The sequence below is a fragment of the Psammomys obesus genome, unplaced genomic scaffold (assembly GCF_907164565.1).
Source record: "Psammomys obesus unplaced genomic scaffold, mPsaObe1.curated_primary_1811, whole genome shotgun sequence".
Classification (NCBI taxonomy): Eukaryota; Metazoa; Chordata; class Mammalia; order Rodentia; family Muridae; genus Psammomys; species Psammomys obesus.
The window spans coordinates 1,322,363-1,338,360 of record NW_026594354.1 but is presented as its reverse complement, the minus strand read 5'-3'; positions in this window follow the sequence as shown (position 1 = coordinate 1,338,360).

The window sequence follows — 15,998 nt, the reverse complement described above, 5'->3', positions numbered from 1 at the left end:
TCTTCACATTCCTCACCACTAGAACTCCCATTATTAATCAGTCAGCCCTGAAAGCTGCCAAGGTAACTCAGTAAAACCTTTGTGCTCTTCACTTTCCTCCAGCTCGGTCACCCAAGTACCATCTTATCTATAGATTCTCTCCCAGCTATCTCCCCTAAGAAAAGTGGGACGTGATCGATGCTACTTTTTTTTTTTCAACTAAATTCTAACCATCCAAGCACACTGACTTACCTAACAATTCTAGTTCACAGGCACACAGTAAATGCCCTGAGGTGTGCACTGTCCCTTCCTTTCCTCCCTGAAGTTTCCCCCTCCCCCACTGCAGAGGGAAGAGGAGGCTCAAAAAAAACAAAAACAACAACAACAAAAAAAAAACGTTAGGAGATAAATCCTGATTGTCACCCACAGAAAAGAACCAATTAGAAAACGTAGAATGAAATCCAGGTTTTGCTCCAAATCCTCACATTTTATTTTACTTTTTGCCTTCACATTATTGATGTTGTGCTCCCCAAGATCTTTTAGGACTGCAGGAGAAAGTACAAAGTGTGTGCTCAGAAGTCCAGAAAGCAATTAAGTCGATGTTAAAAATCCTAACAGAAAACGGGTTTCACTAATCGAAAAAGCAGAGAAAATGCAACATTTGAGGAACGCACTACATGTGGGATGATCTGATAAATCTGTAGCAGCCGCCGGTTTAAAGGCACAACCATTCCCGCCCCTGGCGTCCATGCCTGATTCTCTCAAAGAAAAGAAACCTGCAACGCATCCCTAACCCTCCAAAATTCCATCACGCAAAAGAAATTCTCCCAAGCTTTTCTGGTGAGACCTGGCTCGGTTTTCGGAGCCTCCCGGATTAGAGGGGGTGGGGGGCTGGCGGTGGTGGCGGCTATAATTCCCGCGCCCAAATCTCATCCCTCCCCACCCCCAATAATAATAATCGTTTCCTTTCTCTGTCTGCCCGGGTCCCCTTTCAGAGGATTCGTCTCCTACGCGGTGGGCTAAGAACCTTGCAAGCGCTGAGAAGCCCCGGTTCGTCTCCAGCAGCCACGGCTTCCCTTAAAGGGAAACCCCACCCCCACCCCCGGGAGGGAAATTCAGCAGCCTGGCAGCACAGGAAAAGGTGGTGTGGGCAGCAGTCCCTCGCCGCGCACACACACCCCCCGCTCGGGCCTGTCTTGCGGCTCCTGCCTCCAAGGAGCTAAAGGCGCTCTTGCACCCACCCCAACTGGGGATCCGCCGGGCTCCACAGCCCGCAGGGGATTTCCCCCACCCAAGCGGGGCGCGGAGGACAGCGAGTCCGCGTGGACCGACGGTCCAGGCCCGGAAGGGCGGTGCGGCTGGCACACACCGAGACGCCGCTTTCCCCGGGTCCCCGCAGTGCGGCCAGGCGCTAGTCGGGGGACGAGCAAGCGCGGCGGGGACCGCCGAGGCGAGGCGCGGCCTCCGCTGCTGCACGAGGGCCCGCGGCGTGTTCAGTGCCGCAGCCTGAGAGCGCCAGGCGCCGCGCGGCCGCTCGCATTGTTCAGCCCGCCGCGCGCGCCCCGGAGCCTGGCCCCGTGGCCTCAGCCTCACAGGCGTGAGGGAGGAGGGGGGGGGGTGGAAAAACGGGTCGCGCCACCGTTGCCGTTACCGCCGCTGCCGCCGCGGAGCCCGTGCAGGTGGCGAGGGGCGCCCTCACCTTTGGCGCCGAGCTTGAAGTCGAGCGTGCTGTGCCTTGCTGCTGCCATAGTGCGGCGAGGCCCTGTGCCATGCCTGGGGGAGGCGACCGCAGGAGACTGAGGGACCGCGCGGCGGGTCGGGCTATAAGCCAGCGGGGAGTGAGCGGCGCTGGGGGAGGCCAGGAGTAGGAGGTGGGCGGGGCCGCGGGCAGCGACCAGGGGCGCAGGGGCGGGGCCGACCCGCCTCCTAAAGGAGGAAACGCGGACGCCTCCAGCCCCGAACTTGGAGCGCTGGGTGTGAGGCCTCGCTAATGGTGGAAACGCGGGCGCCGGCTCCCCTAGCGTGCGTCACCAGTGGCCGCGCCCTGCACTGAGGCTCTGACCAGGCTCTCCTGCCATTCACCATCCATTAGGAGGTCAACTCAGGTTTAAACAGCTCAGCGCGACTTCCGGGGGCCTCCCTATACACTTCCCTATATGCCTAACCCTCCTCCACAAGCAAAGGCTTCAGTTACTTTCACACCATGTCCATGTAAAGAAAATTAAATGCTACTACCTCTGTGGTCTAAAATACAAGCCTGCCTTTTTCTTAAATGCACGTGAAACCCATCGGGATTATCAGTAACATTTCTGTTGGTAAGGTATAGTATTTGAGAGTAATATTTGAGAACAGAATAGAATGCTCACAGACATTCAAGTAACATACATTTTCATGCAAAATTGGAAAAGAGTATGGCTGAACTTAGAAGGTGCATATTTGAGAGCCTCTTCCATAGGGCGTCCCCACCCTGCCCCCCCCCCCCCCCCCGCCCCCTTTCCGCCCCCCCCCCCTGGGGCCCCCCCCCCCCCCCCCCCCCCCGCATGCGCATGGTGCCTCTATTCTCATCAACGGGCCTACAGCCTTGACCTTATTTTGGGCCTTTATTAGCATTCAACAAGATAGGACAAAAAAGAACTAAAGTGCCTGTGGACTAAAGCCATCGTTTACTGCGTGAGCAAAATCCCCAGGCAAAATGACTCCTTCATTGTATGGCTTCCTGTGCCTCACCTGATATCAGGAAATGCTGTAATGGTTTTTAAACTTGAAATTAGTGAACCCTGTGTCTCCTCAACAACACAAAACATCATAGCTATTAAGCTTAGCTTTCCCTTAGGCAGTTTCAAGTGGTGGTTTGGGATTTTTTGTTTTGTTTTGTTTTGTTTTGTTTTATGTTTGTTGGTTGGTTGGTTTGGTTTGCTACACTGTCCTGCAAGAACCTAGCACTGACTTCAAAACTGTTCTTCAACACTTGTTGACAGCATCCCTTGTCAGTGTGTTCCTAATTTGTTCCTATCCATAGCTGCCTGTTTGTTGCTTCTTTCTCTGGAGACTAGGTCCTCAGTTTCATGCTCTATTTCTTTCACTCTACGCCATCAGTCCCATTCTATCAGCCTGCAGCGCCTCTTTCTCCCTTTCTTCGAGAGTTAAGTCACCGGAACATAGTTATTCTCCTGTGTGCTGCAAGGGCAGCAGAGTCTCACATGCAGGGCATGTACTTCATTCACTGCTCAGCATTGGGGTTAGCAACCTGCCTTCCCTTAGCTTCACTCTCTGTTGTCACCCTCTTGAATTTCTTATGAATTCCTGAACAGAAGGTGTTGAGGTTGGCCAAAAAGTGTGTAGCTGGTCTTGCTCAGCAGATTGTATGGATCGATAAAGCTTTAAAAACTTTCAGCTATTTCTCTTAGTACTATGTCTGCCTGCGTGCCACCATGTTTCCTGCCATAATGATAATGGACTAAACCTCTGAAACAGTAAGCCAGCCTCATTTAAATGTTTACCTTTATAATAGTTGCTATGGTCATGATGTCTTGTCACAGCAATAAAAGCATAACTAAGACAATGACAGAAAAAAAAGGCCTCTATCAACACCTCAACTAGGCTCTGACAACCTATTTATTTATATTCTGGAACATGTTCTCATTGCCCGAGTTTTTACAATCCAGGCCTCAGACTGCAAGGGCTATTTCGGACCTAATCATTTAGGTTCTGGCTAGCAATTGTGTTATAGGTGACCCATTTTGTTTTACATTAAATGTTAACAGCCTAGCTGCTTCAACGTAAAAGAGTTATGCCACTCATCTTGACACAAAAAATTCAGGAAATCCCTAAAAATATGTTTTGATCTTTGTGGTGCTTTGAATGAGAATGGCCCCTGACAGAACCAGCTGTAGATAATTCTGGCCATGACAGAGAGAGTGGGGATTGAGAAATTACAGGTTAAAAGACAGAAAATTTAGGATAGTGTGAGGAGGGCATGCAGTCAGTACTGAAAGCACCAAGTTTAATCTCTAGCTCCTTTTTTTAAAGACAAAGCAAAACAGTTCACCTCAGTCCAAGGACAATCAAACTTATTTTCAAAGACCACATTCCTATATGGCAAGACTGTGGGTAGTATGGATTCTTCATGTACGGCAGGCTGCCCTCTTCTGCTCTTGATCAAGATGGAGGAATGAAAAAGTAAAAAAGGCCTTACCTCCTGGGAACTAGTCATATGCTCGCGGGCAGATGTGTGCTATGAGAAACAATTCCCCCAGATACTAAAATCCAGTAGGCCAGTGTGCTACCAGCCAGAACAAGGCACAAACAGAGCTATCCCATAATCATATCTCCCCATGTGCAAAATGTGGACATTGCCCAAAACCATGAATATGACCAGACATTGCCAATCTTGCTAATAGTGATACCTGCTGCTTCTCTACAAACCCTGGCTCTGGCTCTCTTTACTCTGGCTCTCATTTGCCCCACTTCTAGAGACATTTGCTAAGATTCTCAGTAACAGACATAGCCCTGGTAGTATCCAGCCTTGATGGCCTGATATGCTTCCCAAATCACCTGATGCAAATCCCCTAAGTCAGCATCTCTCTCACTCTCTAGCTCAGATGTCCCAAAGTCCCCAAGGTGTATGTTCTCCCAGAAACAAGATGAAAACAGCTTGTTGAACTCCAAAGGTATTCCTGGAAGTGTACTGCTGAAGACTAGTGAGAATGTAGGTAACAGGATGACATCACAGCTTAAGAGTGAAAAAAAAAACAAAGAAAAATCACAGGCAACCTGCTTAGCAAAATGCTATTTAATGTTAGGCCTTAATTCTACCCAAAAGTCAGCTCATTAACCTTTGGTCTGTGCTGAATACCAGCAACAGATTTTTTTGTAAAGTCAGAAGATGAACTGCCCTTTGCACAGTTAGCAACAGAGACCACCTGAAAGAAGGAAGTCAAAAGCAGAAAGGTGTCCCCTTTTAAAAATCAGAATGTGGTAATGGTGGTGATGTTGGTGGTATGATAGTCACTGTTCATGAAAAGCTGGAAATTTCCACAGACTATAATAAGAGCCACTAGAATATCATCCATCCTGCTCTTGTCCTAAACCTTCCTCATGAAGGATGGTAGGGTGGGAATGGGAGTAAGTGGCAACCCTTTGAAGCTGCCCCAAATACCAAGGGCAGTAACTTTCCATTTTCCTATTTGGATTTCTGCTTGTTGCACACACACACACACACCTGCCTCCAGTGTGCAGCTGAGGTGAAATCACTTCCTTTCTTCAAATTTGGCATTCACTATTAGGCTTAGAATGGCTACTAAAAAATCTGGATCACCCCTTCACCATTTTTCCAGATGAATGTGGGACTCACCCAGCTATTTAAACACAACAGGATATAAAATGCTGATTAAAAACTGTGTAACTGAAAGAGAGGTTTGGATCTTGACACACTGATTCACAATTTCAGCTGCACACTGGAACCACCTTGGGACTTTTAACTCATGGCTGCTGCCTTGGCCCTAGCCCTAGTACTTTATGGAATAGGTCTGAGGCATAGCCATTGCCCTGGGATTGTTAAAAAGGTAAATAAACAAAACTCAAGGGAGTCCCATGTAAAGCCAACAGTACCACTGCCAAATCCTAAAGCAGTTTACATCATAATAGGTGTCCCTCCAGTTCACATTCACATAGACAGCCAGAATAAACAAATAGAAGAACATGCAAAGTAAGGAGTATGGAAATTCGGGGAAACTGAAACTCTTGTGCTTTACTGTTGGGGGTGCAACAAAATGCATCCATCCTCTGTGAAAGACTTTGGCTTAGTGCTGTCGCTCAATGGTAGATTGCTTGCTTAGCATCCCTGAGGTCTGGGGCTCTATCCCCAACACTTAAAAAAGGAGAGGGCAGATTATAAGATAATTATAATATGATTCAATACTACATTCTGCATATATATGCACAAAATATTTAAAACTAGGTGTTCATGAGACTGAATGTTTCTTTTCGTTGTTGGTGTTTTGTTTTGGTTTGGCTTGGCTTTGGTTTTTCAAGACAGGGTTTCTCTGTGTAGATTTGGCTCTCCTGGACTCTGTAGACCAGGATGGCCTCAAACACACAAAGATCAACCTGCCTCTGCCTCCCAAGTGCTGGGATTACAGGTGTGGGCCACCTCGTCCAGCTGAGAATTGTTTATGAAAGGAATATTCACAATGTCCCAAAAGTGGAAACAACTTAAATATTCATCCATCATACTTAGAAGGGAGAAACAGGTAAATCTCTGTGAGTTCAATGCCAACCTGGCCTTCATAGCAATTTCCAGGCCAGTAAGGGCTACATAATCAGACCTTGTCTTAAAATATTTTTTGGTTTACAAAATCTAAATAGAGCCAATCATGGAGCATATACCCTTTAATCCCAGCACTTGGGAGGCAGAGACTGGCAGGTCTCTGAGTTTGAAGTCAGCTTGGTCTACAGAGCAAGTTCCTGGACAGCCAGGGCAACACAGAGATGATACCCTGTCTCAAAAAACAAGCAAGCAAACAAACAAATAAAAAATAAAACCTGAATAGTTGTGATAGTTATAGAACACTATAAACCAAATTAATCCATCATGAGATATAGCTCCCAGAGGCTTTTTTTTTTCTTCAAGGGCCCTGACCCCTCCACACTGTTACGTGGTGGACCTCAACCTGAGTTTTTGCAGGGGAAAAGAGCACCTTTACCCAGCAGCACAGCTGCATCGTGTTTGTAAGACAGAGAGAGCTACTTAGTGAACTTCACCACCTGAAGTGAATTTTAAGAAGAGTAAATGACTGACAAGACGGAGTTTGAGTGGGAGGCTGACCACCAGCACAAGAACCATAGGGGTAACCTCTAACACTTGTGTGCTTTTACAAGTTCAAAGGCTAAATTACAAGGGCAGAGTACTTAAAAGCACAGTGCTAAAGCACATACTCTGCATACATGAAGCCCCTGGGTTTAATTCTTTATACCAAGAAGAGAGGGGTTAAATTATTTAATCTTTATAATAATTCTAAGAGATTGGTGTTATTGTCCTCATTTTGCAAGTGGGCTAACAGAGGTACAAATAGGACACATACCTACAAAGTAGTAAAAGCCAGGACACAAAACTAGGCAGGGGGCTGCAAGTTAGGGGCCTATACCTCCTAACTGTTCTATTTCTGGTTCCTTGGCCTTGGTTGTTCTAAAGTCTCCCTTTTTTATTTCTTTACTCATCTCCCCCCTCCCCTGTGTATGAAGTTGCCTCTGTCCCACTAGTAGGCACCTACTCCCTATGGGGTTTGTATGTTTGGAAGAGATTTCCTATCTAGCTCTTCTCGGGGGCTAAACCCCATGTCTAGGGTGAAATTCTAACCTTACGTATTACTAGCTGAGTAACAGGGATGGGTTCAGCAGTCACTCTGTGCTTCTTTCTCCCTTTCTCTAAAATGGAGTTGATAAGAGTACGTAGGTCATACAGAAGGTTGATATAAAAATTAAACTTTGCACTCCAGAGGCAGAGGCAGATGAATGTCTGAGTTTGAGGCCAGCCTAGCCTACAGGACAGCCAGGCTTACACAGAGAAACCTTGTCTCAAAAAAGAAAAAAGAGAGAATTAAATTAATAGATATATGGCAGGCACTGAGGGCAGAATCTAACACATGACAAGTATTTGATAAATGGTACATACACTGAAGAGGGCATCAGTGTTACTAAGGTGACAGGCTCCTTCTTACATTTCACCCCGTGTTCAGAGGACTTGGCCTGGCACATGGTGGGGCCTCAATGTCTATGCTCCTCACCCACATGACCAACTTCTCTGTGGACAGAGCAGTGAGGAAAGGAGATAAGAATCTCAAGCAATCCAAGTTCCCAACAGAAGGGGGGATTATGTACATATTTCATTTTTATCCCTGATCCCCAAGACTTCTGGGCAGGCCACAGCCCATTCAGAAATCATTAAGAGTTCATTTGCATTACCTTCTAGAGCCGTGGTTCTCAATCTTCCTAACACAGTGACCCTTTAACACCATTCCCCATGTTGTGATGAACCTCAACATAAAATTATCTTGTTGTTCCTTCATAACTGTATTTTTGCTACTGTTATGAATCATAATGTACAAATCTTTGTTTTCTGATGGTCTTGGGTGACCTCTGTGAAAGAGTCATTCTACCTCTAAGGGGGTCATGACTTACATGCTGAGAACCACTGTTCTAATTTTTTTTTTAATTTAAATAGCATTTTAAGGCAGCTATAAGCCTCACTTATATTCTGCCAGTGTCTTGTGCCGAATTCAAATACAGACCACAAAAGGGAGAGGAGTAAGTTCATGTTATTAACTTGTGGCCACTGCCCAGCCCTTTGGACTTACATTCCCTAAGATATGTCTATCTGCCCCAGAAGATCCTACAGTATGAGAAAGACTGGCTAGCTGTGACTATACACCTCTCAGTGCTGAGGAGAAGGCCAAGTCAGAAAGAAAATAAAGCAACATTTCAGTACTTGAGACTCCACAGGAAATGACCTCCAAGACACCTGGTTTCCTCCTTTCCTCTTACTTGAAGCAAAGACAGGTACACAGAGGGCAGAGGTTTGCTTGTTGGCCTACGTTACTATCATGACATGGATGTGAAATGTTTCTTCACAAGCTCCTGTGTTTGCACACATGGTTCCCAACCAATTTGGAGAGGTTGTGGAACCTTAAGGGTATAGTGTCTTGCTGGAGGAAGTGGGTTGCCGGCAGAGTGTGCCTTATAGGTTACAACCCTACAGGGTGTTGTCAGTTCTGGTTGGAACAGTCTCTGCTTCCTGATCTTGGGAGATGGAACCAATGGGGCAGCAAACTGCCTCACTGCCAGCCCCCGCAGCCATGCCTTACCAGCCATGAATGCCTGTATGCCCTGAACAGTGTGCCAAATTAAATATACAGCAATGAGAAAACTAAATTACCTAAACACTTATGCCCAAGTAATGATGCAATAAAAAATAAAGTAACCAACGCAAATTAGTAGAGAGTGTGGTGGTCCAAAACAGACTTTTCTTCTGAGTACAGCATTTGCTACAGTTGTGCTTGAAGATGAAACTAAACGCTTAGTCTCTAGAAAAACAACAACAACAAAACTACATTGTAGTTAGGATCAGCACCTTTTATTGGCCATCTATGGTCCAAATCCTGCTTCTTTTCCTGATTTTAGTAAGTGACCTCATCTTTCTAAGACTACTAGATCTCTTCATCTGGAAAGAAAGTAGTATTTATTCACCTGGCTGTTTCTAGAACTCAGTAAATAAATGGACAGAAAGTACTCAGAGCAATGCCCAGGACATAGAAATCACATATTAGTTGCTATTATTAATAAACAGAGACTGATATTTGACTTCTAGTTTCCTTTGCCACTGTCCAAATGGTGGATTCCTAGAGGCTTATAGATTAATTCCCACTTCATTTATCTGTTCTCTAGAGCAGAGCTAAGAGTCATTCTAAAGCCCACGCAGTTTGTGATTATCTTAATATATCTTTGATACAACTCAGTAGGCAAGCACAGTCCCAAGAGTTGGCTGATATGTGATTAGATGTGAGGCATCATTTTGCAGGATGGCAGCACCCTGCCTTTTCACTTGGTACAGTCTCTCATATCCAGTGGTAAAACTCCATAAGCAAACTCCATATGAAAGTCAACATAGATAAAGTTCATAGGGTTTAGCATGCCAATGAAGAACATTAGATGCTACTTCCTCCAAGAAGAACATTAGATGCTACTTCCTCCAAGAAGTTGAGCTATTTTTTTTTTTTTTTTGCTAACAGTCTTCTATAGTGGGACCACAGGCCTAAAAGTATGAGGGACAAAGCTAAAATCAAGAGCTTCTTAGTTAAAGAGTTGAGAACTAGAACCCAAGCAAGCTGGTTCCCAGGCTTGGGCTCTTTTCATTAAACTAAACTTACATCACATTGATTTTTATGATTTAACTTCCACCACTGAATGACTAGAATGAGCCACAGAATTTATACAGTACTGTGGATCTCTTCTGACCATCCTAACTCAGCATGGAATATTCCATATATATAGGTAAGGGGCTGAGTATTATAGCTCAGTGGTATAGCACTAGCTAGTATATGCAGTATCCTGGAATCAGTCACCACAAATGAATGAATGAATGAATGAATGAATGAATGAATGAATGAATGAATGAATAACAAACAAATAAGTACCACTGAGACTGAGTGCCTAGTTCATTACCACACACCATTTTGTAGCAGAACTATATTTGGCATGTGGGTCAGTGTTGACTCAAAGTTAGTTGCAATTCTAGTCTATCTTGTTGCTGCTCAGACTTAGAAATGAAGGCATGAAAAAAAAAAAAAAACCTGAATGCTTCATTTAATATTACAACAAATAACCTTCTTCCTGTTCTTGGATCTCATTGCAGCTTCTTCAAAGCAAGGGAATTTATGCATGTTGACACAAACCTCATTTGAAAATCTTCTTGGGCTCCACTTTCAACTTCTTCCTTTTGGCACAATCAGTTGTATAACTCCGCTCTGTCAGTCCCTTGAAGGTATGTCTAAAATCCTGACGCAGCCATTAGTGCTAGAATTCACTCCACAAAGGACAATTCATTCTTCTCTGAGCCCCAAGTTGCTTCTGACTATAAGATGTAGTGAGAATGTTTGTTTGTTTTTTAACATAGAACTGTTGTGTTAACATGATTTGTTGATGGTTGCTGGTTGCTCCTGCTGCAGTTGCTAGTTGCTAGATTGCTAGTCACTGGTTGGAGATATCCTGACAACGAAGATCAAACTCACCCTAAGGAACTCGGGGTCTATAATCAGCAGGAAGTAGGCTAACGACACTAACAGTCAATGCCCCCTTTCTCCTCTAACCTTCTTGGTTTGGAAGGAATAGGGAGGTAGGAAAAAGAACTCAAAAAAGTAGCCAAAAGTGCGGTTATAATATATTGTATTGCCTGAGATGTTAACATGTGAATCAAAGAAGTGCTGTGCTTTACAGATATGTTAACATTAATATTTTAAAGTGTATTAATCATATATAGAGCTTAGTTCTTTAAAAACTAAAAATCCCACTTTTCAAATGTTTAAACAAATATATACTTTTCTCACTTTTGTCTGAAAATAGAGTTTCAAAGAACAACTGTTGATATTAGCACTCTACAAGTAAAAATACATGTTATTATTTGAAACTTTCTTTCCATCTAGGTGCATTGGTACATACCTTTAATGCCAGTACTTGGGAAGCTGAGGCAGGAGGAGCTCTACGAATTCCAGGCCAGCCTGGTCTACATAGTGAATTCCAGGCCAGTTAGAGATACATAGTGAGATCTTATTTCAAATAAATAAATTAATTAATTAATTAAATTTGCTTTAAAAAAAAATCTAAGTGGGGCTGGAGAAATGGCTCCGTGGTTGAGAGTCCTTGCTGCTCTTGCAGAAAACCTAGGTTTAATTCCCAGCACCCACATGACAGCTCATAATAACATATCCTTCCAGTCCTAGGGGACCCATTACCCTCTTCCATGTCCTTTTCAAGCAGCAGATACACACATGGTACACATACATACATGCAGGAATTCATACATATAGAAATAAATATTTTTTAAAAATCTATATTGATGTTCCTTTGTTATTTGTAACAAATTAAAACTAATATAAATGTGATGGCACATGCCTTTAGTACCAGCTACTTGGGAGGCCAGGGTAGTTAAATTCCCTGAGTCTGGGATTTAGGCCAAGCTAGGCAGCACAGAGAGATCCAGTCTCAAAAGATAGCTTTAATAATTATGATGATAAAGTAGAAACTTCAGGTTGTCATGCTTCCTCTAAAAAGAAGTGTCCCTGCAATGCAAAATATCTGCTGGAAAAAAAAAAAGAAATTAAAAAAAAATACAACAAAACAAAACACTGCTATAATAAAGCAGCGATCTGACCAAATAGACATTGTAAATGTAAAACAAATTTTAATGTACAACTTGACTCTAGGCATAATGTACCATCAGAGAAATGCAGATAAATTATAATCCATAAATGAATGGTCAATACTCTTGCAAAACAAAATGTAAAGGTTAAGAAACACAGAGAAAGTCCAAGGAACCATTCCAGATAAAGAGATTAGGGAGAGAACACAGATTAATTGTACCATGTGATTCAGATTTGCATCTTAGATCTGGAAAGTGAAAGAGCCATAAAAGTTCTTATTAGGACATCTGAGCAAAGGGCATCAAGGAATGTGGGTGAGAAAACATCTTGTGCCACTGTTAAGTTTCCAGGCTTTGGCCAGTGTACTTTGATGAGAGAAGAAGATGTTCTTGTTTAGAAATTACTCATTAAACCATTTTGGTGAAGGGACATACTGTCACTAATTCTCTCTCACATAGGATGGAAACCATACGAGCATGAGCAAATAACAATCCAGAGCAGTGTTTCTCAACCTGTGGGTCCAGATCCCTTTGAGTGTCTAAATGACCCTCCAGGGGTCATTTAAGACCATGGAAAAGCAAATATTTACATCATGATTCAAAACAGTAGCAAAATTACAGTTGTGAAGTAGCAATGAAAATAATGAGGAACTCTACTAAAGGATTCTAGCATTAGGACGGTTGAAAAGCACTGATCTAGAGAAATATAGCAAGGGGAATAAAGCAAAACGTCCATACTTGTTGAATCTAGGTAAAAGGTACATAAGATTTTAGCATATCTTTTGTGCATGTATTTAGAACTATGTGGATGAAAAATCAAAGGTTATACAGCCAAGTGTGTTACCACACACGTGTAATCAACAACACTTGGGAAGTGGAGATAGTATCAGGAGCTCAGGGCCAACCTTGACTCCACGCTGAGTGCCAGGCCAGCCTGCACTACATGAGACTGTCTCAAACAAACAAGGGGGTGAGGGGGTGTGTAGAGATATGGCTTACCATTTCCAGAGCGACAGATTTCAGTTTCCAGAATCGACATGGTGTTTCACAAGCCCAGTCTATAGGGGATCCAGAGCTTATTGCACTCATGGGTACCTGAACACACATGGCAAATACACAAAGATAGCGAATATATGTAATGTAAGATATTACAGCTGGCCACAGTAACATATGAATTTAATCCCAGCACTAAGGATGCAAAAGTAGGCTGATCTTTGTGAGTTCAAGGGGCAGCCTGGTCTATGTAGTGAGTTCTAGGACAGTCAGAGCTACACAGTGTGACATTGTCTTAAAAAAAAAAAACACAATACCACAAAAAGTAATGTTCCTAAAGTGTATATTAACAATGCACTTCCTAAAACATTCTGAAATATCTAAGCACAAACAAACTAGACTTAGGGAGAACATTCTGCCTCTTACAGCGCAACACTGTAAAAAACAAGAAATTTAGGGTACTATCAGTATATTGTTCGTTGATTTCATTGAGGAACCCAGCACCTCTTTGCTCAGGCAGTTCGTGCCTTCAGTTTACTCGCATCACTTACATGACCACTGTGACCCAGCTGTGCCTCCATACTTGCCTCCATTCTACAATCTGACAGTCTTTGAGAACCATACAGGCAAGCATGACTCGGCTCCTTGGTCTCCTCAGCTCCAGTCATTCTTGATACAATGATGGGGCAGAGACACAGGGAGTAGAAAGAGAAGGTAGCTCATAAAGGAGCCCTCAGAATATGAGGGCCGTGCCCCTTTTTGGCCTTTCAGTCCCTTATTCAGTGTGTGCATGTATGTGTGTGTGCACGTGTTTTGCTGGAGGCTTGCACTTGCTAGGTGAGAGCTCTACCACTGAGCTACATGCCAAGCTTCAGTCATCTCAAAGCTGAAACATTTCTATGTCTGTAAATAATGAATGAAAACAGTCTGCTCCACTGCCCGTGTACTTAACCACAACCAGACACTTTGAACTCTTTTTTGGCTCCTTACTCTTACTTCCCACATTTTACCAGTCATTAATTCTCCATTGAAACCCATTTTATAACCCCCACATTTCTTTTCTTTCTCTCTCTTTTTTTTTCTTATCTGAATCCAGGCTTTTTTTTTTTTTTAATGATTTCTACCCTGTACAATAATAATTGCCTCCCTGTAATTCAAGGCCCACCTACCTATTCCAATATATCCAGAATATAACTCTAATGATGCAACAGCTCCCTCGCTAAAACCCAAAGGCTGCCAACTGGCCTTCAGAACAAAGACTGACTGCTATATATGGCTTAATGACTTTTTGTGTTTTTGCTTTAGGCAGCCTTTCCTTGCTCAATTAATATTATTCCTCTGAAGACTCAGGATTCTAAAGTTGCTTAGTTACTACAAGTCTCAGACACAGTGTGGTCTTTTATGAGCTAATAATATAAAGAAAAACCACCCAACATTTAGAAATAATACTGCTTAGTAAGGAGTAAAAAAAATAATTCCATGTTCTCTCCAATTCTGTTGGAATGTTATATAATTAAAATTGCATTGTCTAAGGCAAAGCAATTTTGTGGTCCAGTAGAGCCATATGTGCAATTTAAATTTTTCTAGTGGACACATTAAAAATAAGTAAAGGGGCTGGAGAGATGGCTCAGCAGTTAGGAATATTTGTTCCCTTTGCAGAGGACCAGGATTCGATTCCCAGCACTTATCGATGGTTCACAGTTATCTGTAACTCCAGTTCCAGGGTAATGTCGACTAGTTTTGTGTCAACTTGATACATGCCATAGCATCTCATGCCATAGTCATCTGAGCAGAGGAAACTGATTGAGAAAATTCTTTTATATGATTGGGCTGTTTGTAAAACTATCGGGCATTTTCTTAATTAGTGGTTGATACAGAAGGGCCCAGCACATTGTGTGTGAGGCTATTCCTGGGCTGGCGGTCTTTGGGTTCTTTAAGATAGCAGGCTGAACTAGCAGTCTTTGACGTGAACTCAGTTGCCTGATCTTTGATCACCTCCCCATGGTGAGGTGGCCTTACTAGGCAACAGAGAAAGAGGATCCAAACACTCCTGATGAGACCTGATGGGCTGGGATCAGATAAGGAGGACCTCCCCTATCAGTGGACTAGGGGAAGGATATAGGGGAAGGAGAGAAGGATGGTGGGACCAGGAGGAGATGAGGGAGGGAGCTACAACTAGGATCCAAAGTGAGTAAATTGTAAATAACAACAACAACAAAATAATAATAATAAAACAAACAGGTTGAGCAAGTCAGGAAGAGCAAGCCAGTAAGCAGTCCTCCTCCATAGCTTCTCCATAAGCTCTTGCTTTCAATTTTCTGCCCTGCTTGAGGTCCTGTCCTGACTGCCTTTGATGTTGAACTGCAATTTAGAAGCAAAATAAAGCCTTTTCTTTCCAAGTTGTTTTTGATCACAATGTTTTATCACAGCAATAGAAACTCTAGGTCACAGAGTATCTGGTACCCTCTTCTGACCTCTGCAGGTACTGCACACACAAGTTGCACATACATACATGCATACAAAACACTCATACACATAAAATTTAAAATATCTTGTTTTTTTGGCAGCCACATTTGTTCCTATCCTGGGTCTCTGGGCTGTCTAGCCTCTGGTTCCATCCTGCTCTTTGTTTGAAGGAAAACGGAGGAGTAAATCTGGAGGAGAGAAAAGGGGAGAAGGGGACAGGGAAGATTAGAGGGAGAGGAAATTTTGTTTGAGATATAATGTATGAGAGAAGAATAACAAAAATCTTTAAGGAAAAAAGTAAAATTGCTTCGTAGTCTCTTGAGTATGATCAAGAGTTTAAAAAAAAGAACAAACTGAGAGGCACAGTAGGCAGTTCAGTGGTTAAACTCCAGGTTATACCTATAATCCCAGAACTCCTACACTAAGATGAGAGGGCTGAGGCAGGAGAAGTGGCTAGAAACTCAAAGACCAGTTAGCCTGAAATACACAGTGAAGTGACAGAAACAAGAAAGACCCTGTTCAAACAAGATGAAAGGTGAAGATCAACCCCTAAGAAGCATTTTCTGACCTCTACACACATCCCATGACCAGCATGTTTTTAAACACACACACACACACACACACACACACACACACACACACACACACA